Raw genomic sequence first — 23,664 nt, 5'->3', positions numbered from 1 at the left:
GAGACCCGACACCCGCTCCCCGACCCGACCCGACACCCGCTCCCCCCCGCCCCGACCCGACCTGAGACCCGACACCCGCTCCCCCCCGCCCCGACCCCCGACACCCGCTCCCCCCCCCCCCCGACTGACCCGACACGACCCGCGCTCCTGTTCCCCGACCCGCCCCCCCTCTCTCTTCCTCCCCCCTCTCCCCTCTCCCCTCCCCACCCCCCACTCCCCCTCTCTCTTCCTCCCCCCCTCTCTACCTCCCCCCCCTCTTCCTCCCCCCTCTCTCTTCCTCCCCCCCCTCTCTCTTCCTCTCCCCCTCTCTCTTCCTCCCCCATCTCTCTTCCTCCCCCCTCTCTTCCTCCCTCCCCCCTCTCTCTTCCTCCCTCCCCCCCTCTCTCTCTCTCTCCCTCCCTCCCCCCCTCTCTCTCTCCCTCCCTCCCCCCTCTCTCTCTCTCCCCCTCCCCCCCTCTCTCTCTCTCTCCCTCTCCCCTCTCTCTCTCTCTACCTCCCCCCTCTCTCTCTCTCTACCTCCCCTCCCTCTCTCTCTCTCCCTCCGTCTCTCTCTCTCTCTCCCCCTCCCGCTCAGCGGCAAGAACGGCTGCAGAATTCTCCCTGGCTGAAGCACTTTCACACAGGTAGGAAGATGGTTTATTTAATCTTTTCTTTGCTTATAAATGTTTATTCAGGTTGGATTTATTTGTATAATATTTGTAGAAGTATAAATAAGGATTTATTGTCGAATTTAATGAGTTTCCTCCCCCCACCTCGTTCGGGACGCTTAATTTGTAACCTGCGCCTGATTTTTTAATGTGTAGAACAGGTTTTTTCAGTTCTACAAAAATCTTCACTGGCTCCATTCTACTTTAGTTTGGAGTACATTTTCACTGTGGAAACTTTCAAATCAGGCGTCAGTGGCCGGACACGCCCCCTTTTGAAGAAAAAATTCTGTTCTAAACTAGAACTGTTCTACCTGACTAGAACTGCAGAAAAAAAAATGTGGAGAATTGCGATTTCTAAAATAGTCCGTTCTCCACCAGTTGCTCCTAAAAATCAGGCGCGAATCATGTGGAAACTTGGGCCCATACTATGGACAATTGTTAAAACACTTTTTAAACAAACAATATGCCTGCGCCCACTGACATAAAATCCAATACTGCAACATTGCAGCAAATGTAAGGTCGCCTTGTCCACTTCCATCTGGCTATTTTCCTCCCTCCTCCCCATGACCATATTGACCCAGAAATGTGTACAAATTCTCAGTTAACATGCACAACTGTGTTATCAATGAACCTTTCTGTAAATACCATCTTAAAAAATGTAATAAACTAAAGGTAAACCATTTCATGATCATCCTCTTTAAAAACTTCAACAAAAATGTGTTTGTGATGTGATTGTTAATTGTTAAATATTTTGTCATTTGGATTTGTAATTTGTTTATTTGTAATGACAAGGTTTTTGAACTAAAATGTATTTTAAATAACATATGGTACCACACTTGCAATAAATAATGTACAGAACTCCAATCTGTTTTGCTCTCGCTTCATTCTAGCAGACAAACCAAAATAATATCATATATGTATCTATTACCTAGACAACTAGACAGTAATTAATTATAAAAGTGAATGACACCATGGACAATCTGCACAATCCGCTAGTACACGTCCTCCATGTGGAATAGGGTTGCCTGGCGGTTTTGCTTCATACGCTTTGTTGCTGTAGATGTGGCTTTTCCACTTACTTGTGGCTTGCTCTTGTTCCAATCCTCCATATGGATTTGGGTTGTCTGGCATCTTTTTTTTCATTATTGGGATTGACATTGTTATTCTGCTTATTTGTTGCCTTGCCTGTTTTTACTCTGTTTGACCCTTCATGGTTTGCCGAAAATGTCAGAAACACAGGCAGAAATATGAGGCCATGAACTGCCCCAAAAAATATGACAAGAAACATGATTTTAAAAAATGTTCTGAATATGTAACTTACTGCAGCGGCCAACACAACAACACCCAGTATAGTTGAAACAGCTTCCTGGATAATGGGATATCCAAGAATGTGCAATGCATCAATAGCTCGTTCATTGGCACTTCCTTTTTCTTTGGAAACAAATGCATAGGAAATATGAGCTGAAAAGTCCACAGAAAACCCGATACAAATGACCAAATTAATCATAGATATAGAATCTAAATTGACACTCCAGAAAGCCGTAAAACCAGCCACACCCACTAAAACTGATGCAGTAGCAAATGTTACCCACAGAGAACAGATTGGATTAGGTATAAAAAAATAAGGCAACAATTAGCATCACACCAGCAGCCACTGCTACATTCTGTATTGTGTTAAATATTATAACAAGATATTGATCAAAATAGATGAATGCAGGATGATACACGAGCAAAGGGATTTTGCATTCCTTTGCCAGCTTTCTTAATTCAATCAGTGTGCTTTTCTCAGCAACTAAAGTATTGACATCAATCGTCTGAATGAAAAAACGTGAAGCTATAATGATTTTGTTATTTTCTGAAAGTTCAACATCTTGTTCAAACAGAGGGACATACTGAAACAATTTAAATAAATTTCCTATGAATTTACTTTCCTCCTTTATATTTATCCGCATCAGTTTGGAAATGCCAATGTCTGCACGAAGCCAGGACTCTGACAGCTCACGATCCACATACGAGAGGTTTTCAAATCTACCCATACAAGTTTCAATTTCAGCCTGAACAGTGCAATTCCAATATTCCACAGCTTCAGTGACAGTAACCATACTTCGGGAAAAAATCAGTTTGATCATCATAGAATTTAATCACATATGAATCATCATAGGCCAGATTTCTGAGATCTATTCCTTCTTTGATCTGCAAACAGCCATAAATACTGCTGGCCAAATAGCCTGCACACAGCAGCACCACAACTGCTTTGGTCCATCGATTTGTAAGGAATGGACGATAACATTTCTTAAAGAAGAAATAAACTGGATGTTCTGATTCTGCACCCGATTCCTGATCATAAGCTCCACCTACACAACATATTGCATACAATTTAGATTCGCCTCGTTCATTAACTTTTTCAACCTTTCTGAATGTCAGCCAATGCCTGTTACTGGCTTCTCTTCTTCCATTCAATGCAAGAACAGCTCCAAAAAATGTAATGTTGTAAATGAAGCAGAACAAAACAGTTGTACCTGTGTAAACACAAAATGATCGAAAAGGTGTCATGATGCCAATATAAAAGGCTAAAACATCAGTCAGAGTGGTGATTGTGATGGAAACAGCTGCTTCAGCATATGTCTCTGCCAGGCGATCTTCAACTTTATCATCAACCTTTGTCTTTTGCCAGCTGGAGAGCATAATGAACATATCGTCTACACCGATACCTAGAAAAATGAGATATGATGAATTAATGTGCCAGTTATTAGCAATTAGTGACTACAACTGGAAGTGATAAAATTTAACATTGTCATCTGAATGACGTATAATGTAAAATCAATGCTTGTTGCTAAACGTTTCCAATTATATTTCAAAGATTTAAAAGAAATTAGAAGCCTAAATACTGCAACTAAATGCAGACAACAGGCCAATGCCTTTATTTGTTATATTTTCTTCCTGCTAATAGGACCATCCTGCAATATTACTGCTGATATACAGACATAATGCTGCATTGCAGTTGTAGGTTAATCACAATACAGGAATTAAGCCACAAGAGCAACAGTTATAGTCATTGCCTGGCACTTGTGTGGCATGAATGTTACTTGCCACTTATCAGCCCAAGCCTGAATGTTGTCCAGGTCTTGCTGCATGCGGGCACGGACTGCTTCATTATCTGAGGAGTTGCGAATAGAACTGAACATTGAAATCATCAGTGAACATCCCCATGTCTGATCTTATGATGGAGGGAAGGTCATTGATGAAGCAGCTGAAGATGGTTGGCCCATGTTGCAGCTGTACTGTAACAGTTTGGCTAGAGGCACGGCTAGTTCTGGAATACAAGTCATCTGAATGACAGCCGAGATGTTGTCAGGGCCCATAATCTTTGCAGTATCCATTGCGCTCAGCTGTTTCTTGATATCGCATGGAGTGAATCAAATTGATTTAAGACTGGCTTCTGTGATGGTGGACACTGCAGGAGGAGGTCAAGATGGATCATCCACTCAGCACTTCTGGCTGAGGATGGTTGCAAACACTTCAGCCTTGTCTTTTACACTCGCGTGCTGGGTTCCTCCATCATAGAGGCTGGGGATGTTCATGGAACCTTCTTCCGTTAATTGTTTAATTGTCCACCAACATTCATGACTGGATGTGACAGGACTGCAGAGCTATGATCTGATCCATTGGTTGTGGGATCGCTTAGCTCTGTCTATAGCATGTTGCTTCCGTTGTTTAGCATGCATGTAGTCCTGTGTTGTAGCATTCCCAGGTTGGCACCTCATTTTTAGATGCACCTGGCATGCTCTTCTACACTCTTCACTGAACCAGGGTTGGTCCCCTGGCTTGACAGTAATGATAGAGTGAGAGATTTGCTGGGTCATGAGGTTGCAGATTGTGGTGGAATACAATTCTGCTGCTGCTGATGGCCCACAGCGTCTCATGGATGCCCAGTTTTGAGCTGCTAGATCTAGTCTGAATTTATCCCGTTTACCACGGTGGTAGTGCCACACAACACAATGGAGGGTGCCCTCAATGTGATGATGGGACTTTGTTTCCACAAGGACTGTGTGGTGATCACTGTTACCAATACTGTCATGGACAGATGCATCTGTGACAGGTAGATTGGTGAGGATGAGGTCAAGTTGGTTTTTATCTCACCAGGCACATTTTGGCAGCTATTTCCTTCAGGACTCAGCCAGCCCATTCAGTAGTGGTGCTACCAAGCCACTCTTGGTGATGGACATTGAATTCCCCCACCCAGAGTATATTTTGTGCCCTGTGTTTCATCCAAGTGGTGTTCAACATGGAGAAGTACTGATTCATCAGCTGAGGGAGGGCAGTAGATGGTAATCAGCAGGAGGTTTCCTTGCCCGTGATTGACCTGAAGCCATGAGACATTATGGGATCCGGAGTCAATGTTTTGGACTCCCAGGGCCATTCCATCCCGACTGTACATCACTGTGCTGCCTCCTTTGGTTAAGTCTGGGACATTGGCTGAAAGGTTATAATTCTGTGAGTATGACTACTGTCAAGCTGTTGTTTGACTAGTGGGACAGCGCTCCTAATGTTGGCACTAGTCCCCAAAAGGAGGACTTTGCAGAGTCAACTGGGCTGGGTGTGTTTTTGTTGTGTCAGTAGCCAGTGCCGAGTTTGATGTCAGGTGGTGGGCCCGGTTTTATTCTTCTTATTGTTTTCAGTAGCGTTTGGTACAATTTAGTGGCTTGCTAGGCCATTTCAGAGGGCAGTTAAGAGTCAACTACATTACAGTGGGTCTGGTCACATAGGACGGCAGATTTCTTTCCCTAAAGGATCTTAGCGACATTTATGACAATCCGATAGTTTCACGGTTACCATTATTGATACTAGCTTTTTATTCCAGATTTATTTAATTAACTGAATTTAAATTCCCCAGCTACCGTGGTGGGATTTTAACTCACATCTCTGGATTATTGGTTCAGGCCTCTGGATTACCCATCCAGTAACATAACCACCATGCTACCGCTCCCATGTCCCAAACTCCCAAAGCAAGGCAACATTTGTAAGCTATTTTTAATTTAAATAAACATTCATTACTGCATTGGAAACAAGCAATACTTTTTGTATTATAATTTATTAGGAGTTACTTTGGAAACAGCTTCTATATTTTTAAGTAATCACCACAAGAGCTATTTACTGTTTCATGCGACAACTTCCATTTATATAATACCTTTATCGTAGGAAAACATCCCAAGTTGCTTCAAGGAGTGTATTTAGACACGAATATTGACACTGAGTCAAAGAAGGTGATATTGTGATGGGTGACTAAAGTCTTGGTCAAAAGAGATAGGTTTTAAGGAGGGTCTTAAAGGAGGAGAGAGAGTGAAGTAGCTTAGGAAGGGAATTCCAGAGCTTAGGGTCTTGGCGGCTAAAAGCACAGCACCAGTGGTGAGGCAAATGGAGTGGGGGATGCACAAGAGGCCAGAGTTGGAAGAGCACAGAGTTCTTGGAGGGCTGGAGGAAGTTATAGAGATAGGGAGGGGCAAGGCCATGGAAGGATTTGAACACTTTAAAATCAATGCCTTGGAGGACCGGGAGCCAATCTAGGTCAGGACAGTTGTAAGTGACTTGGGGAAGTGCTTTTTCCAGGTACAGACGCAGAAGGAATTGGGAATGTGAGTGGTAAGGGATACAGGGATGTGATCAGAGATGACCTTGTCTGTGATTGAGATGATAGGAATAAAGGGGTCACATGAGATGGCAAGATCAAAGTGATGACTGTGAATATGTTTTAGGAGTTTATATGAAGGGAGAGGTTGAGGGAAGACAGGATAACAAGGTGAGTTGAGATTGATGGAGTCACTAAGGAGTGAAGATGCTCGGTGCAGGGAGGAAAGGAGCAAAGATATTTTGGTGAGAAACTTGGGGTGGGCCTTGGGTGGGCAGTAGAGAAAGAGAATTTTAAAGGAAAGGCGAGAGGGGTAGAATAAGGTGAAGTACACAAAGAAGGAGACCATGCCAGAGAAGTAGGGAACAGACCAAAGTGCAGTCCAGACAAGAAAATTAGGGAGGACAATCGTTTGAAGTTTGATCATAGTATTGGTAAAGTAAATATTACTGACCTAGAATCAGAAAAGGTGCAGTATTGATGGCAAATTTCATCCCACAAAACAGCAGCAGTCCAAATCCTGATAGTACGGCTAATCCAGCTGATACAACTCCCAGACTAGCAACCCAGACCTTATTCCTCACAGGGTCAAACCTGGAAATAAATTCAATAACCTTCTATAACACAACCGATTTTTTGTTATGATGTATTCAATGAAAGTGTGTTACAAATAAATCTGAAAATAAAGATTTTACCTCATACAAGATACGATGGAAAAGGATATTGAAAGAAAATATGTGATAGAGAACAAAGGAATAATTTTTTTAGAATTTTCTTCAAATTCTTCTTGTCTTGATATTGAGGTGAAATAAGAGACCTGTAATTCAGGAACAAAGGTTAGCTAATTATCTGTGGCACTACAATATTACTTTAACAAAATTTTACCCTAAAGATTTCTGAAAGTTTTCCATACTAATTATCACCCAGATGTGAGCCCACAGTGGCTGTTTTAAACAACATCCTACGACTCTTAGTGCTGCTATGAGGTGCTCCCACTGTGTGTCCATCATGGGAGGTGAAAGGCTGCAGTGGCTCAGATGAGGGCTCTTCATGGTCTGAGTTCTCCAGACTTAGTCACGTCTCTAGTTCCAACACATCTACAACACTGACATCTACCCGACAATGTGGAAAATTGCCCAGGTATATCCTGTCCACAAAAAGCACGACAAATCCCTCCCAGGCAGTTAACATCCTTCAGCCTACTTTCAATCATCAGCAAAGAGATGGAAGGAGTTGTCAATAATGCTATCAAACTGCCCTTAGTCACCAAAAACCTGCTCACCAATGCTCAGTTTGGGTTCCCAAATGACCACCCTGCCCCAGACCTCATTATAGCCTTTGTCCAAACATAGACAAAGGAGCTGAATTCCAGAGGTAAGGTGAGAGTGACTAGTCCTTGACATCAAGGCCGCATTCGACTGAGTGTAGCATCAAAGAGCCCTAGTAAAACTGAACTCGATGGAGTTCAGTAGGAAAACTCTCCAGTGGCTTGAGTCATCCTTAGTGTTGTGCATCTGTAAAGCATGCACTCCCATGTTCCGCCACCAGGGAGTGCATCCTCTGAAGTCCCAAGGGATCCCAGCATCCCGAGGGAGCACTGTATATAAGCCGGGCCCTAAGGCCTGTTCCTCGCTCTGGAGTGTCTTAATAAAGAATGAGGTCACTGTTACTTTAACCTCCCTGTGTGCAGCCTCATCTGTGTTAGGAACACAACACTTAGCACCAAGGAAGATGGTTGTGTTTGTTGAAGGCCAATCATCTCATCCCCAGGACATCACTGCAAGAGTTCCTCAGTGAAGCATCCTAAACCCAACTATCTTTAGCTGCTTCATCAATGACACTTCCTTAATCATGAGCTCAGAAGTGAGGAGGTTTGCTGATGATTACACAATAATCAGTTCCATTCGCAATTCCTCAAATAATGAAGCAGTCCACACGCACTTACAGCAAGACCTGGATAACATTATCAGTGGCAAGTAACATTCATACCACACAAGTGCCAGACAATGAACATCACTAACAAGAGAGTCTAACTACCTCCTCTTGATATTCAATGTCATTACCATTGCTGCATCCACCAACATCAATATCCTGGGGCTTGCCATTGACCTGAAACTCAACTGGACCAGCCATGTAAATGCCGTGGTCACCAGACCAGGTCAGTGGCTGGAAATTCTGTGGTGAGTGAATCATCTCTTGACTCCTGAGGAGTGTGATTGAATACTCCCCACTTACCTCGATGGGTGCATCTACAACAACACTCAAGAAGCTCAACACTATACAGGACAAATCAGTCCACTTGAGCAGCAGCCCATCCCCCATCTTAAACCCACATTCGCTCGAGCACCGTGGCTGTAGTATGTACTATCTACAGGATGCATTGCAGAAACTTGGCAAAGCTACTTTGACACATCTCCCAAACCAGCGACCAACACCACCTAGCAGGTCAAGGACACAATGTGCATGGGAACACAGTTAATGGATATATGTAATTGGCATCACGGAGACATGGCTCCAGGGGTCCAAAGCTGGGAACTCAACATCCAGGGGTATTCAACATTTAGGAAGGATAGACAGAAAGGAAAAGGAGGCGGGGTGGCGTTGCTGGTTAAAGAGGAAATTAATGCAATAGTAAGGAAGGACATTAGCTTGGATGATGTGGAATCGGTATGGGTGGAGCTGCGGAATAACAAAGGGCAGAAAACGCTAGTGGGAGTTGTGTACAGACCACAAAACAGTAGTAGTGAGGTTGGGGACAGCATCAAACAAGAAATAAGGGATGAGGCGACTTAATCTACATTTTGATTGGGCTAACCAAAGTGGTAGCAATGCAGTGGAGGAGGATTTCTGGAGTGTATTAGGGATGGTTTTCTAGACCAATATGTCGCAGCACCAACTAGAGAACTGGCCATCCTAGACTGGGTGATGTGTAATGAGAAGGGACTAATTAGCAATCTTGTTATGCGAGGTCCCTTGGGGAAGAGTAACCATAATATGGTAGAATTCTTTATTAAGATGGAGAGTGACACAGTTAATTCAGAAACTAGGGTCCTGAACTTAAGGAACGGTAACTTCGATGGTATGAGGTGTGAATTGGCTAGAATAGACTGGCAAATGATAGGGTGGATAGGCAATGGCAAACATTTAAAGATCACATGGATGAACTTCAACAATTGTACATCCCTGTCTGGAGTAAAAATAAAACTGGGAAGGTGGCTCAACCGTGGCTAACAAGGGAAATTAAGGATAGTGTTAAATCCAAGGAAGAGGCATATAAATTGGCCAGAAAAAGCAGCAAACCTGAGGACTGGGAGAAATTTAGAATTCAGCAGAGGAGGACTAAGGGTTTAATTAAGAGGGGGAAAATAGAGTACGAGAGGAAGCTTGCCGGGAACATAAAAAATGACTGCAAAAGCTTCTATAGATATGTGAAGAGAAAAAGATTAGTGAAGACAAATGAAGTTCCCTTGCAGTCGGACTCAGGTGAATTTATAATGGGGAACAAAGAAATGGCAGACCAATTGAACAAATACTTTGGTTCTGTCTTCACGAAGGAAGACACAAATAACCTTCCGAAGGTACTAGGGGACCGAGGGTCTAGTGAGAAGGAGGAACTGAAAGATATCCTTATTGGACGGGAAATTGTGTTAGGGAAATTGGTGGGATTGAAGGCCGATAAATCCCTGGGTCCTGATAGTCTGCATCCCAAAGTACTTCAGGAAGTGGCCCTAGAAATAGTGGTTGCATTGGTGATCATTTTCCAACAGTGTATGGACTCTGGATCAGTTCCTATGGACTGGAGGGTAGCTAATGTAACACCACTTTTTAAGAAGGGAGGGAGAGAGAAGGCAGGTAATTATAGACCGGTTAGCCTGTAGTCAGTAGTGGGGAAAATGTTGGAATCAATCATTAAGGATGAAATAGCAGCGCATTTGGAAAGCAGTGACAGGATCGGTCCAAGTCAACATGGATTTATGAAAGGGAAATCATGCTTGACGATTCTGCTGGAGTTTTTTGAGGATGTAACTAGTAGAGTGGACAAGGGAAAACCAGTGGATGTGGTGTATTTGGACTTTCAAAAGACTTTTGACAAGGTCCCACACAAGAGATTGGTGTGCAAAATTAAAGCACATGGTATTGGGGGTAATGTACTGACATGGAAGAGGCAGAAAGTCGGGATAAACGGGTCCCTTTCAGAATGGCAGGCAGTGACTAGTGGAGTGCCGCAGGGCTCAGTGCTGGGACCCCAGCTCTTTACAATATATGTTAATGATTTAGATGAAGGAATTGAATGTAATATCTCCAAGTTTGCAGATGACACTAAGCTGGGTGACAGTGTGAGCTGTGAGGAGGATGCTAAGAGGCTGCAGGGTGACTTGGGCAGGTTAGATGAATGGGCAAATGCATGGTAGATGCAGTATAATGTGGATATATGTGAGTTTATCCACTTTGGGGGCAAAAACACGAAGGCAGAATATTATCTGAATGGTGGCAGATTCGGAAAAGGGGAGGTGCAACGAGACCTGGGTGTCGTGGTTCAACAGTCATTGAAAGTTGGCATGCAGGTACAGCAGGCGGTGAAGAAGGCAAATGGTATGTTGGCCTTCATAGCTAGGGGATTTGAGTATAGGAGCAGGGAGGTCTTACTGCAGTTGTACAGGGCCTTGGTGAGATCTGACCTGGAATATTGTGTTCAGTTTTGGTCTCCTAATCTGAGGAAGGACGCTCTTACTATTGAGGGACTGCAGCGAAGGTTCACCAGACTGATTCCAGGGATGGCTGGACTGACATATGAGGGGAGACTGGATCAACTGGGCCTTTATACACTGGAGTTTAGAAAGATGAGAGGGGATCTCATAGAAACATATAAAATTCTGACGGGACTGGACAGGTTAGATTCGGGAAGAATGTTCCCGATGTTGGGGAAGTCCAGAACCAGGGGACACAGTCTTAGGATAAGGGGTAGGCCATTTAGAACTGAGATGAGGAGAAACTTCTTCACTCAGAGTTGTTAACCTGTGGAATTCCCTACTGCAGAGAGTTGTTGATGCCAAAATTCATTGGATATATTCAAGAGGGAGTTAGATATGGCCCTTACGGCTAAAGGGATCAAGGGGTATGGAGAGAAAGCGGGAAAGGGGTACTGAGGGAATGATCATCCATGATCTTATTGAATGGTGGTGCAGGCTCGAAGGGCCGCATGGTCTACTCCTGCAGCTATTTTCTATGTTTCTATGTTTCTCTAAGTTTCCCTCCAAGTCACACACCATTATGACTTGGAAATATATGATCACTTCATGATCACTGTGTCAAAATCCTGAAACTCACTACCTAACAGCACTATTAAGAAAATGAGAACAAAAGTAATAGGAACAGGAGTCGGTCATTCGGACCGTCGAGTCTGCTCTGCCATTCAATAAGATCATGGATGATCTTCGACCTCAACTCCGCCTTCCCGCACTATCTCCATATCCCTTGATTCCCTTGCAATCCAAAAAACTATCCAGTTCTCTCTTTAATATACTCAACAACTGAGCTTCCACAGCTCACTGTGTTAGACAATTACAAAGATTCAAAACTCTTTGAATGAAGAAATTGCTCCTCATCTCAGTCCTAAATGGCCGATCCATTATTCTGACTGTGACCTCTAGTTCTAGACTCCCCAGCCAGGGGAAACATCCTCCCAACATCTACCCTATCAAGCCCCTTAAGAATGTTTTTGTTTCAATGAGATCAACTCTCATTCTTCTAAACGCAAGGGAATATAGGCCTAGTCTACTCAATTTCTTCTTATAGGACAATCCTTTCATCCCAGCAATCCGTCTAGTGAACCTTTGTTGTACTCCCTCTATGGCAAGTATATTCTTCCTTAGGTAAGGAGATCAAAACTGTACACGATGCTCTAGGTATAGTCTCACAAAGCCCTATATAATTGTAATAAGACTTCTTTACTCTTATACTCCAATCCCTTTGTAATAAAGGCTGACATACCATTTGCTTTCCTAATTGCTTGCTGTACCTGCTTGTAAAGGTTCTGTGATTCGTGTACAAGGATACCAAGGTCCCTCTGAATACCAACATTTCCCAGTCTCTCACCATAGGAACATAGGAATATAGGAACATAGGAACATAGGCCATTTAACTCCTCGAGCCTGTTCCACCATTCGATGAGATCATGGCTGATCTGTGATCTAATTCCATGTACCCGCCTTTGCCCCAAATCCCTTAATACCTTTGGTTAACACAAATCTATCAATGTCAGATTTAAAATTAACAATTGTTCTAGCACCAATTGCTGTTTGCAGAAAATAATTCTGAATTTCTACCATCCTTGTGTGTGGAAGTGATTCCTAATTTCACTCCTGAAAGATCTGGCTCTAATTTTTCATCTAATTTTTAGACTATGCCCCCAAGTCCTAGACTCCCCAACCAGTGTAAATAGTTTCTCTCTAGCTACCCTATCTGTTCCCGTTAATATAGGATTACATAGGATATATGACACAGAAACAGGCCATTCGGCCCAACCAGTCTGTGCCAGCGTTTATGCTCCACTCGAGCTTCCTCCCGTCTTTCCTCATCTAAATCTATCAGCATAATCCTTCTATTCCCTTCTCTCTCATATGCTTGTTTAGCCTCCCCTTAAATGCATCTATACTATTCGCTTCAACCACTCCCTGTGATAGAGAGTTCCACATTCTTACCACTCTCTGGGTAAATATTTTTCTTCTGAATTTCCTATTTGATTTCTTTGTGACTATCTTATATTGATGGCCTGTAGTTATGCTCTTCCCCACAAGTGGAAACATTCTCTCTGTATCCACTCTATCAAAACCTTTCATAATTTTAAGGACCTCCATTAGGTCACCTCTCAGCCTTCTCCTTTCAAGAGAAAAGAGACCCTTGAAAACTTTCACCCCTTAACCTTCTATATTCCAGGGAATTCAACTCTAGTTTGTGTAATCTCTCCTCGTAGTTTAACCCCTGGAGTCCAGGTATCATTCTGGTAAACCTATGCTGCACTCCCTCCAAGGCTAATATATCCTTCCTAAGTTATGGTGCCCAGAACTGCTCGCAGTACTCCAGGTGTGGTCTAACCAGAACTTTGTATAGATGTAGCATAACTTCTATCCCCTTGAATTCCAGTCGTCTAGATATAAAGGCCTCTGTTTTGATTAATTTCTATACCTGTTCATTATATTTTAATGATCTATGTACCTGGACCTCCAAGTTTTTTTGGGCCTCCACTGTTTTTAGCTTATCATCATTTGGAATGTACCCTGTTCTATCCTTTTTAGGTCCAAAGTGGATGACCTCACATTTGCCGACATTGAAATCCATTTGTCACAGTTTTGCCCATTCAGTTAATCTAGTAATAACGCTTTGTAATGTTATGCTGTCATCTACAGTGCCTACAATTCCACCTATCTTTGTGTCAATGACAAATTTGGATATGTGGCTTAAAATCTTTTTCAATATTCTGCTTTTCTATTTTTCCAACCAAAGTGGTTAACAGCACACTCCTCCACATTATATTCCGTTGGCCATATTCTTGCCCACTCACTTAACCTGTCTATATCCCTTTGAAGCTTTTGTAATAAAATGTAGTAAAACGTCCCATGTCACTTCACAAGAGGACTATCAAACAAAATTTGACATTGAGCCACATAAGACGATATTAGAACAGATCAAAGAGGGAGGTTTTAAGGAGCGTCTTCAAGGAGGAGAGATAGGTAGATAGGTGAAGTGGTTTAGGAAGAGAATTCCAGAGTTTAGGGCAGAGGCAGCTCAAAACACTGCCGCCAATGGTGGAGCAATTAAAATGGGGGATGCGCAAGAGTCCAGAATTGGAGAAGTGCAGACATCTCAGAGGGTTGTAGGGCTGTAGGAGGTTACTGAGATAGGGAGCGGTGAGTCTATGGAAGGATTTGAAAATAAGGATGAGAATTATAAAATTGAGGCATTGCCGGACCGGGAGCCAATGTAGATCAGCGAACACAGGGGAGATGGGTGAATGGGACTTGGTGCGAGTTAGGATATGAGCAGCAGAGATTTGGATGAGCTCAAGTTTCCTCAGGTTTACGGAGGGTAGAATTTGGGAGGCCAGCCAGGAGGAGAATGTTGGAATAGTCAAGTCTAGAGGAAACAAAGGCATGGATGAGCTGAGTCAGGGACGAAGTTCGACGATATTAAGGAAGTGGAAATAGGTGGTCCTGGTGATAGCGCGGATATGTGGTCGGAAGCTCAACTCGGGGTCAAATACGACACCAAGGTTGCGAATGGTCTGGTTCAGCCTTAGACATTGCCAGGAAGAGGGATGGAGTCGGTGGCTATGGAATGGACTTTGTGGAAGTCCGTCTTAATGGGGGTGGAAATGGGCGGTATGTACTGTAGAGGGGCAGAAGTGGAGGCGGGGCAGAGTCTCTGCCGCTGTCAATCAGCAGCGGAGCGGAGATGACGTCACAATGCGTGAGCATCACCACGCTCTCACCTTCACTTAGAGGGGAGAGTCTTTGACATTCAGAAACTTCAGTCCACTGGGCCACCAGGGAGGGTTTCGGCCAGGCCAGTGGTCTGGCACCCAAGAGCGGGTATCAGGCTGCCTGCTGGTGGCCCGGCCGAATCTGGGGGTATAATTGTCTGGCCGATTGGGGTCAGCCGGCAAAAAAAACATGGCGGACGCGGCAGTGCACCCTTGCCTTTATTGGCCACCGCGCAGCCAAGTCCCAAACAGAGATAACAAGGTGCACCTTAGGAAAAAGCTGTTGGGGGCACCGCACGGCGGATTTAAATTTCGCGGGAGGTGTGATGGAGGTGCAGGAGATCGGGGTAGGGGGGGTCTCTATGGAGGGAGAGATTAAGGCAAGATAGGAGGGCAGTGAACTCAGAGAAGAGGGAACATGATCAGTTGAGATGGTGGTTAAAATCACCAAGGATGAGCAGTCTCACGGTACCAAGGCTGAGGTACGAAAGAAGTGAAGATACCTCGGTGAGCAACTTGGCATGGTACTTGTGTGGATGATAGAGAAGGAGGATTTTAAAGGAGGCGAGAGAGGTGGAAGAAGGTGATATGTTTAAAGGAGGAGAAGGTGCCAGAGGAGTAGGAGGACAGAGCAAGGTATGATTTGGTAATAAGTACCACACTGCCAACACGGTGATCTGGACGGTCAAGCTATAGCTAGGTGAGGAGACTTCATTAAGGATGAAGTTGCCATCACCCATCAGCCAAGTTACCATCAGAGCCATGATGTCAATGCAATCACCCACAATAAACTCATGGATGGCAAGGGCTTAGTTCACAAGTACATGGACTGGAAGGAGGTAGATATGAAGAGGGGCAGCGATAGAGGAGGTGACAGGGTCAGCGCTGGGAGAGAGAGTGAGACAGGAAGGGGATTGACAAGATTAGCCCCCAGCAAGCGTGGAGGGCGGGAAGGTCAGTGAGAGAGTAAGGTGGGGCAGGTGGGGTTGGCCTTTGAGGATTACTGATCTGTATCTTAACTCTATTTACCCGCCTTGGTTCCATAGCCCTGAATACCCTTGCCTAACAAAAATCTATTAATCTCAGTTTTGAAGAGCTCCTTGGATGACTAAAGATATAGAGGTTAAAATGAAACATAACAAGGAGTCTTATGACAATTGTAAGGTTCATAATACAATAGAGAACCAGGCTGAATATAGAAAGTACAGAGGAGATCTAAAAAAGGAAATAAGATGGGCAAAGTAAGCGTGTAAAAATAGATTAGTGGCTAACATAAAGGGAAACCAAAGTCTTTCTTAAACACATAAATAGTAAAATGCTGGTGAAAGGAAGGGTGGGGCCAATTAGGAACCAAAAAGGAGAACTTCTTGTGGAGGCAGAGGGCATGGCTGAGGTGGTAAATGTGTAATTTGCATCTGTCTTCACTAGGTGCTGCCAATGTGGCAGTAAAGGAGGAAAGAGTAGCAATACTGGATAGGATAAAAATAGTTAAAGAGGAGGTATTAAAAGATTGGCAGTCCTCAAAATGGAAAAGTCACCCGGACCAGATGGGATGCAGCCTAGGTTACCGAGAGAAGCAAGGGTGGAAATTGCAGAGGCTCTGGCCACAATCTTCTACTCCTCCTTGGATATAGGGGTGGTGTCAGAGGGCTGGAGGATTGCAAATATCTCAATTTTAAAATTCTCCTCTTTGTTTTCAAATCCCTCCATGTTCCCTCTCCTCCCTTGTTCTGTAAACTCCTCCAGTTCTACAACCCTCGGAAATCACTGCACTCCTCCAAATCTGGCCACTTCCACTTCCCCAAATGTAATCACTCCGCCATTGGCAGCAGTGCCTTCAGCTGTCTGGGCCTAGACTCTGAAACTGTCTCCCTAAACCTCTCCAACTCTCTACCTCTCTCTCCTGCTTTAAGATGTTCCTTAAAACCTACCTCTTTCCCTTTCAATATTTCCTTATGTGGCTTGGTGTCAAACTTTGTTTGATAACGCTCCTGTAAAGTGCCTTGGGACGTTTTACTTCATTAAAGTTGCTATAGAAATGCACATTGTTTTTGTTGTTATTGATCTAATTGAATGGTAGAGCAAGATTGAGAGTTTGAATGGCCTACTACTGTTTTTATGTTCCGAAATGTTCCTATATTCCTAAATGAGGCCCACCAGAAAAAAATGGGTGTGGCCTGTCACCAAGGATATATCGCATGAAGTTCCATAATCACTCACACAATATCCACTGATAATTCAAACACATTATTCCCACTCGTAGAATAAAATAAATAACACAGAGCAGCGATGAACTCCGGGGAAGGGGTGAATTTCTGTGGCGATTTCCCCACTCATTCACCCTAACTTGGGTGGAAGAGCCTTGGAAAACCCGGAAAAACAACATAAAGTTACAGCAAACAAGAGGGTGTATTGAGGCACTAAACAAAAGATCACACTGATGAAAAGACACCCCTAGCTTATTGCCACGGCCCAGGATAAACTGCAATAATCTACCATAACATTCATTGATAACTGGCTTGTTTCAATTCAAGTAACAGACTTTCAGAAATACTGACATACTTTAATAACCCACCTCAATTTCGTTCTGATTCTTCAGTTCGTTTGTAAAGTGTTGGAGGAATTTCTTGAGCAACAGCAAACTGAGATTCTTCATTTCATCATTATCTTCTTGTAAATAATAGTCAAGTCTAACGGCCTTTGCTTTTGTAATGATTTTTTGACTTTAACTTTACGCCTCCAACAGCTAAACCAATAAAAATGCCATTCGTCGTTGGATAAATAAACTTAGTGCTCTGTACTAGACTAGCATTGTGTTGTATGAAATCTAAAATTGCATTTGAAAAGCAAGAGCCTGCTATCCGTGTACAGAGAGAAGAATAGTTGTACATGCCATCAGGAGCAGTAATCTGTTTAACTTTTTTATCGAGTGATAGAATCTCTTCAAATGCAGCTTTTGTAAGGATGTTGTCACCTTTTGATACAGCAATAAAAGAAGCAACTGTCCGGAGAAGAATCCAGAATCATTGGTTGGAAAATGTTCTTTAATAAATGCTCTCTCAGACTTTGCTGGCCCACTGATGGGTGTAAATTGCTCTTCTAAATCATTGGCTTCATTTACTGATAAAAAATAAAAACCTGAACCCAGTCCTGCAGAAAGTACCAGAGGAATCGTGAAGAACCACCAAGCATTTTCACCCACGAAACGTCCAAGTTTCCCAAAAGCTTTCTGGAGAGGTTTCTCAATGCAATTTGTCCGGCACCAAGGCATAATGAGAGACAGACTGGTAAAACGAAGCTCAACTCTAAGGGCGCAGTCCAGTGTGTAAGAGCAGGAGGAAGAGACATTCGAGAAATTAGTATCATCATCATGGGCAGTCCCTCGTTTTGAGGATGACCTGCTTCCACGCAAAAAAGGGATGAGTTCACAGGTGTTTCAGTATACATGTTTGCTGGTTCACTGGGCTGTTGAAATGAAACCACCAATAAGAACTGCAAGTGACTGCTTCTGTGCACAATTACTGTGCAGCAATCAAACACAGACTGCCATCTGCCTGTTGCTATGTGTTGCTATGGTGGATGTTTTTATCCTGTTCTCTTGAAGTGCACTGGCCTTCGTTTCTGTTCAGCCAAAGTCCAGTCATGTAGCTGGATAATTAACCATCCTGTACAGCGATCTTACAAGTATTAGTATAAGGGGGATGAATGAGACTTTTAGCAGGACGTCAGGGATTCAGGCTCTGTGATAGGCTAAGGCTGCAGCAAGAGCCTGAAAATAAAAAGCCACTTTTATGCTGGCATGCGTTAAATTTGGATTTGAAAGACCAGCATCTGTGAACCTATTCATCGCATTTACTCTGCAACATCTATCTCTCATTCGAGAGGCCACTGGTATGTCTGGTACTTGCACATTGTTAACTGAACACTAGATGATCCGCTGATTGGAGTAAGCACATTGTAGCAATTCCACTCCAATATCTTCACTTGTATTAATTTGTTTTCCTTGACAGGATATTCTGGGAAATAAAAGCAGCTACATATTACCACACAGTGTTTATTCCGAACTAATTTCACATCCTCAGAATGTTCCCAAGGTACTTCGTAGCCAATGAATTACTTTTTGAAATGTACTCACTGTTGTTTGTCGGCAAACACAGCAGCCAATTCAGGCATAGCAAGGTCTCATGGTGGTGATGGTTGAGGGACGCGTTTTGTCCAGGACATCGTGAAATATCCTTGCTCTTTATCGAAAAGATGCCATGGAATCTTTTACATCGATCCCAGCAGATAGACAAACCTTAGCTGAACTGCTCATCCAAAGGGCTGCACCTCTGACAATGCAGCATACTCTCGCTACTGTAACTGAAGTGCCAGCCTAGATTAAGTGGTAAAGTCCTGCTGTGAGGTTTGAACCCGTGACCCTCTGACTCCAAACGTAATTTGATAAGATGCCACATAAAAGGTTGCTAGGCAAGATTGGTGTTCAGAGAGAATTAGGTGTCCGCATACAGAAAACACAAAGTTAAAATGCAGGTACAGCAAGCAATTAGGAAGGCAAATGACATGTTGGCCTTTATCACAAATGGGTTGAAGTATAAGAGTAGGGAAGTCTTACTATAATTGCACAGGACTTTGGTGAGACCACACCTGGAGTCGTTGCACATCCATCTCAAATCTTTGGTGGGGGAGGGGGATCTTCTGCCATCATCATTCCTGTACCCCAGACCCGAGTTGATTTCTTGGGGTCAGAGTAATTACTATAATTTGGGCGGGTGACAGGACCATTTATACTGCCACTGAGTCACGTGCTTCAGTTGGGGGTGGAGGGAAATTGTTGCAGAATTCCTCCAACTTCTCCCCCATCACTGGGCTCTTCATTATCTGAAGCTGAATGCTCTTCTGTTGGTGCTGGGTTATCATTATCATCACTATCTATTTAACTGAGAAGCCAATTTTTGTGCTGGTGTTTGGGAGAGATACAGCAAGCGCTTCTTCCAAAGGGTTCTCACTCTCCAAGACTTCTGTTGCATGTTCTAAGTGATGGAAAGAACCAAGGGAAGAGTTTTAAGATGCTTTTGGTCATCTGCCTTAATGGCCCAGAATTTGCGGTTACTGGTGAAGCAACAGCTCTCGCCGCTGACCTCGAAGAAAGCTGCCCATAACGATCTAATGATCTTTATAGCATGAACTTCACCTCTCCTGATGTTAATTTGAATCTGGCACTAAATCAAGCAAATCTCTAGTGTCCAGCAACAGTGATATCATCAAGCAGGCTTAAGCAGCCAATCACATTGAAGAATTCTCACAGACAGCAAACCAGGAAGTAAAATACAATGATTATAATTTACTTTTTATTAATTTTACAGAGAGTGCAATAAAGATTGAGACATACACATATGATTAAGAAAGAAATTGAAACATCATCAACAAACTTTAAAAACAATTATGATATTAAAACCCATATAATTATTTGCACATTAATCGTAAAAACGTACATTCCACAAATACAAAAATAGTTTTAAGGGCCAGAATGCTTGTTTGTTCAGCAGTCAATACACTGTTAAAACTCAGTTGCACCTCTTTCAACAAGGCTTAACTTTTTAGGGATTTTTAACAGCGATATTCCAGCATAATAGTGGAAGTTTTCTTCAGGAACTACATTTCCGTGTGATTTGAATTGATTGTGGACTCCAGGAAGGTCCACACTGCAACCTGTGGAGAATCACTGACAGAAACTGCTGGGTTTCTGCGCTTAGCTGTGCATGTACTTACTCCAGAAGCTGCTGACACTTTCACAGGAGTAATGACAGCGAATGCTAACAATTTCACCATTATTACCACTGCAAAATCTAAGCCAATACCTTCTTACGCAGCTTGGTCTCAAATTTTGTTTGATAATGGTCCTATGAAGTGCCTTGGGATGATTTACTATGTTAGCGGCACTATATGAATGCAAGTTGTTGTTTGAAAAGTGACACAGGTTCATACGGCAAGTTATGTAGCAGTAGATAACTGCCAGTGCCAGGCAGCCTGATGCCATGGCACTTACATGTAAGATAGCTAAAGGAAGGAGAGAATATAATAAAAGGGTCAGACACCGCGCTGAATAATGCCTCCAGCCTTACCGTCGTCGATGCTCCTTGACCTTCCTTCAGCCCTAACGTGCAAGGCTTGCGCCACCATTTGCCTATGGACCTGGATGTCTTGTCTCTTTTAATGGTGGAACTTACCTATAGGTTAACTGTCTGTTCCTCTCTGGACCTCCAGTTGGTGATGGGGCTGGGGACAAGGTCTTAAGGACTGCTTCTTCTAGAGGTCCATTTGGATGGGCACCCCACTGGTGAAACTATAGGAAAATGAGCAACACCCCCTCCTCATTTGTTGAGTGTTGGTGGGACATTCCATGGTTTCCCACCATCTGAGGCTGGGGATTCAGTGGAGTGCAGCGAGGCACACCCAGGGCCCCACCGTCCGAGGCTGTGCATCCCAGAGTGATGCAGCGAGCCATACCCAGGGAGAGGAGGGGAAGGAGAGCTCAACAACGCTCTCCTGAGGTGCAGGTTCTAACAGATGTGGTTCAGATGATGGCAATGAGTGCGGAGAGCATTGACCTTACCCGATCACTCCTGGACACCATCAGTGGGGTGGGTGATGAGGTATCGGGACTGTGGGGAGAAGTAACAGCACTCTCACGAGAAATGGGAACATTATCCGGGAACATGAGGGAGGGAATGTCTCAGTCAGCAGAAACAATGTCGATGTACAAGAGGGAGGGAATGTCGTAGGTAGCTGATGCGCTGTCAGTGAACATGAGGGAGGGAATGTCGCAGGCAGTTGAAACACTGGCATTGAACATGAGGGAGGGAATGTTGCAGGTAGTTGACACACTGTTGCTCAACATGAGTGAGGGCGTGTCACAGGTATCTGAGACACTGTCGGTGAATATGAGGGAGGGAGTGTTGCAGGTAGTTGAAAATCTGTCAGTGAACATGAGGGAGAGAATGTCGGAGTTAACTGCTGCAATAAGGGAACACGCCCAGACCCGGCACCCATTAACAGAATCAACTGCCACTCCCACTCCAATCCCCAGACCAGCCTCTGAAGAGGCCCATGCCGGGCTCTCCACATTACCGCCTGACCCCCCCACCCCCCCACCCCCCCATCAAGAAGTGCGCATTACCCAAGAAGTTCGAAAGAATAAGCTTGATACCAACCCAAGAAACGCTGCGTCACGGCCTAGGGGCAGGGGTGGTGGAGTCACCAAGACCAAACGCAGCAGGCGGTCTTAGAATAAGGTAAGGGAGAGATGGGTGCAATCTTTCTTTGCTGCTGTTGTTGTTATTATTATTGTTGTTACTGTTGTAACTGTTCGCAAATTAAAAGTTTTTTGTAAGTTATGTAAATTTACAAGTTTAAAAGTTTGTAAGTGATCTTAAAGTTTATAAGCGATCGTAACTGAAAACTTTAAAGTTTGATACAAGAATATTTTTATTAAAGTTAAATTAAGTACAAACAAATGTTTGCTAAACTTTTGAATAAAATATATTTTAAATTATAACTGAATAATTTACATTATTTGTTCCATTATTAACACAACTTTTTGAACTAAAGAGGAATCATTTCCATTATTTGTTCCATTATTAACACAACTTTTTGAAGTAAACAAGAATTATTTCCATCATTTGTTCCATTAACACAACACAACATTATAGAACAGGTCCAAACAGTAAACAGGGTCCATGTGGAATAGTTGCCGTTGAGCCTTCAGGCAGCAAAGCGTTCACGGATGAGCTGCTGGCGCAAGGCTTGAGCAATCGTTAAAGGGGCACGACGGCCCGTCCTCCTCCGCCGTCGTGCTCCAGGTTCAGGTAGTTGCATGGCTTCTTCCTCCTCGTCATCTGCATCTTCCTCAGGTGGGTCTTCTACTACCAGCTGCTGCTGCCTCATGATGGCTACGTTATGCAGCATGCAGCACACAACAATGAACTGACCGACAATCTCAGAGAAGTATTACAAGTAGCCTCCGGAATGGTCCAGGTATCGGAAATGCTGTTTCAAGATGCCAATGATCCTCTCTATTATGCTGCGTATCGCAATATGCGACATGTTGTATTCCCGGTCAGCTTCCGTCCGGGTTACGTGTAGGGGCACCATGAGCTAGGTGGCGAGGCCGTAACCTTTGTCTCCCAGTAGCCAGCTCTGCCTTCTGGATGCTGCTGAAACGTGGCAGATATAGCGCTCTCGCGTAGGATGAACGCATCATGGGTGCTCCCAGGATATCTTGCATCAACTGACAAAATGTGATGCATGTCGTCACACACGAGCTGCCCATTAACGGAGTGGAAATCTTTGCTATTCCTGTACACCTTGGAATCCTCCAAAGGTGCTCGCAAGGCGATGTGGGTACACTCAATGCAGCCCTGTATCTTAAGCCCTTAGCCCTTTCACACATTGCCTGGGTGGTCATGGGAAAAGTTATGTAGTCATTCCTCTGGGCATATAGTGCAGCAGTCACCTGTCGAATGCAGATATGTGTTGCATGTTGCGAAATGGCACACACACCCCCCAGTTGTGGCCTGGAATGATCCAGATGCATAGAATGAAAGTGCAACTGTAACCTTCACTTCAACTGACAAAGCAGTCCTCCTTCTGCTTCTAGGTTGCAGGTCTGCTTTTATTAACTCACAGATCTCAGATACAACTTCTTTGCGGAAACACAACCTTCTGACACAGTCTGCATCACTCAGGTGCAGGTCCGAATGCCTGTCTCGATATACCCGACATGGATAAGGCCTCCTGCCAGCACCCTACATGCTCTGAGATTCCTCATGCCATGACGTCAAATCAATTGTCCCTTCCACAGCACCATCATGCAGATGGCTTGTACAAGGTATGGCATTGGCAGTATTACC

General features: G+C 43.8%; 1 pseudogene; it reads right to left on the bottom strand.

Annotated features, from left to right (window-relative positions):
- Positions 1-1,722: 1,722 nt before the first annotated feature.
- Positions 1,723-23,664, bottom strand: part of LOC139264158 (patched domain-containing protein 3-like) — a 34,924-nt pseudogene continuing 12,982 nt past the window's right edge.

The sequence above is a fragment of the Pristiophorus japonicus genome, chromosome 5 (assembly GCF_044704955.1).
Source record: "Pristiophorus japonicus isolate sPriJap1 chromosome 5, sPriJap1.hap1, whole genome shotgun sequence".
Classification (NCBI taxonomy): domain Eukaryota; kingdom Metazoa; phylum Chordata; class Chondrichthyes; family Pristiophoridae; genus Pristiophorus; species Pristiophorus japonicus.
The sequence above is the reverse complement of the archived record's forward strand: the minus strand, read 5'-3'. Positions and strand labels throughout refer to the sequence as shown.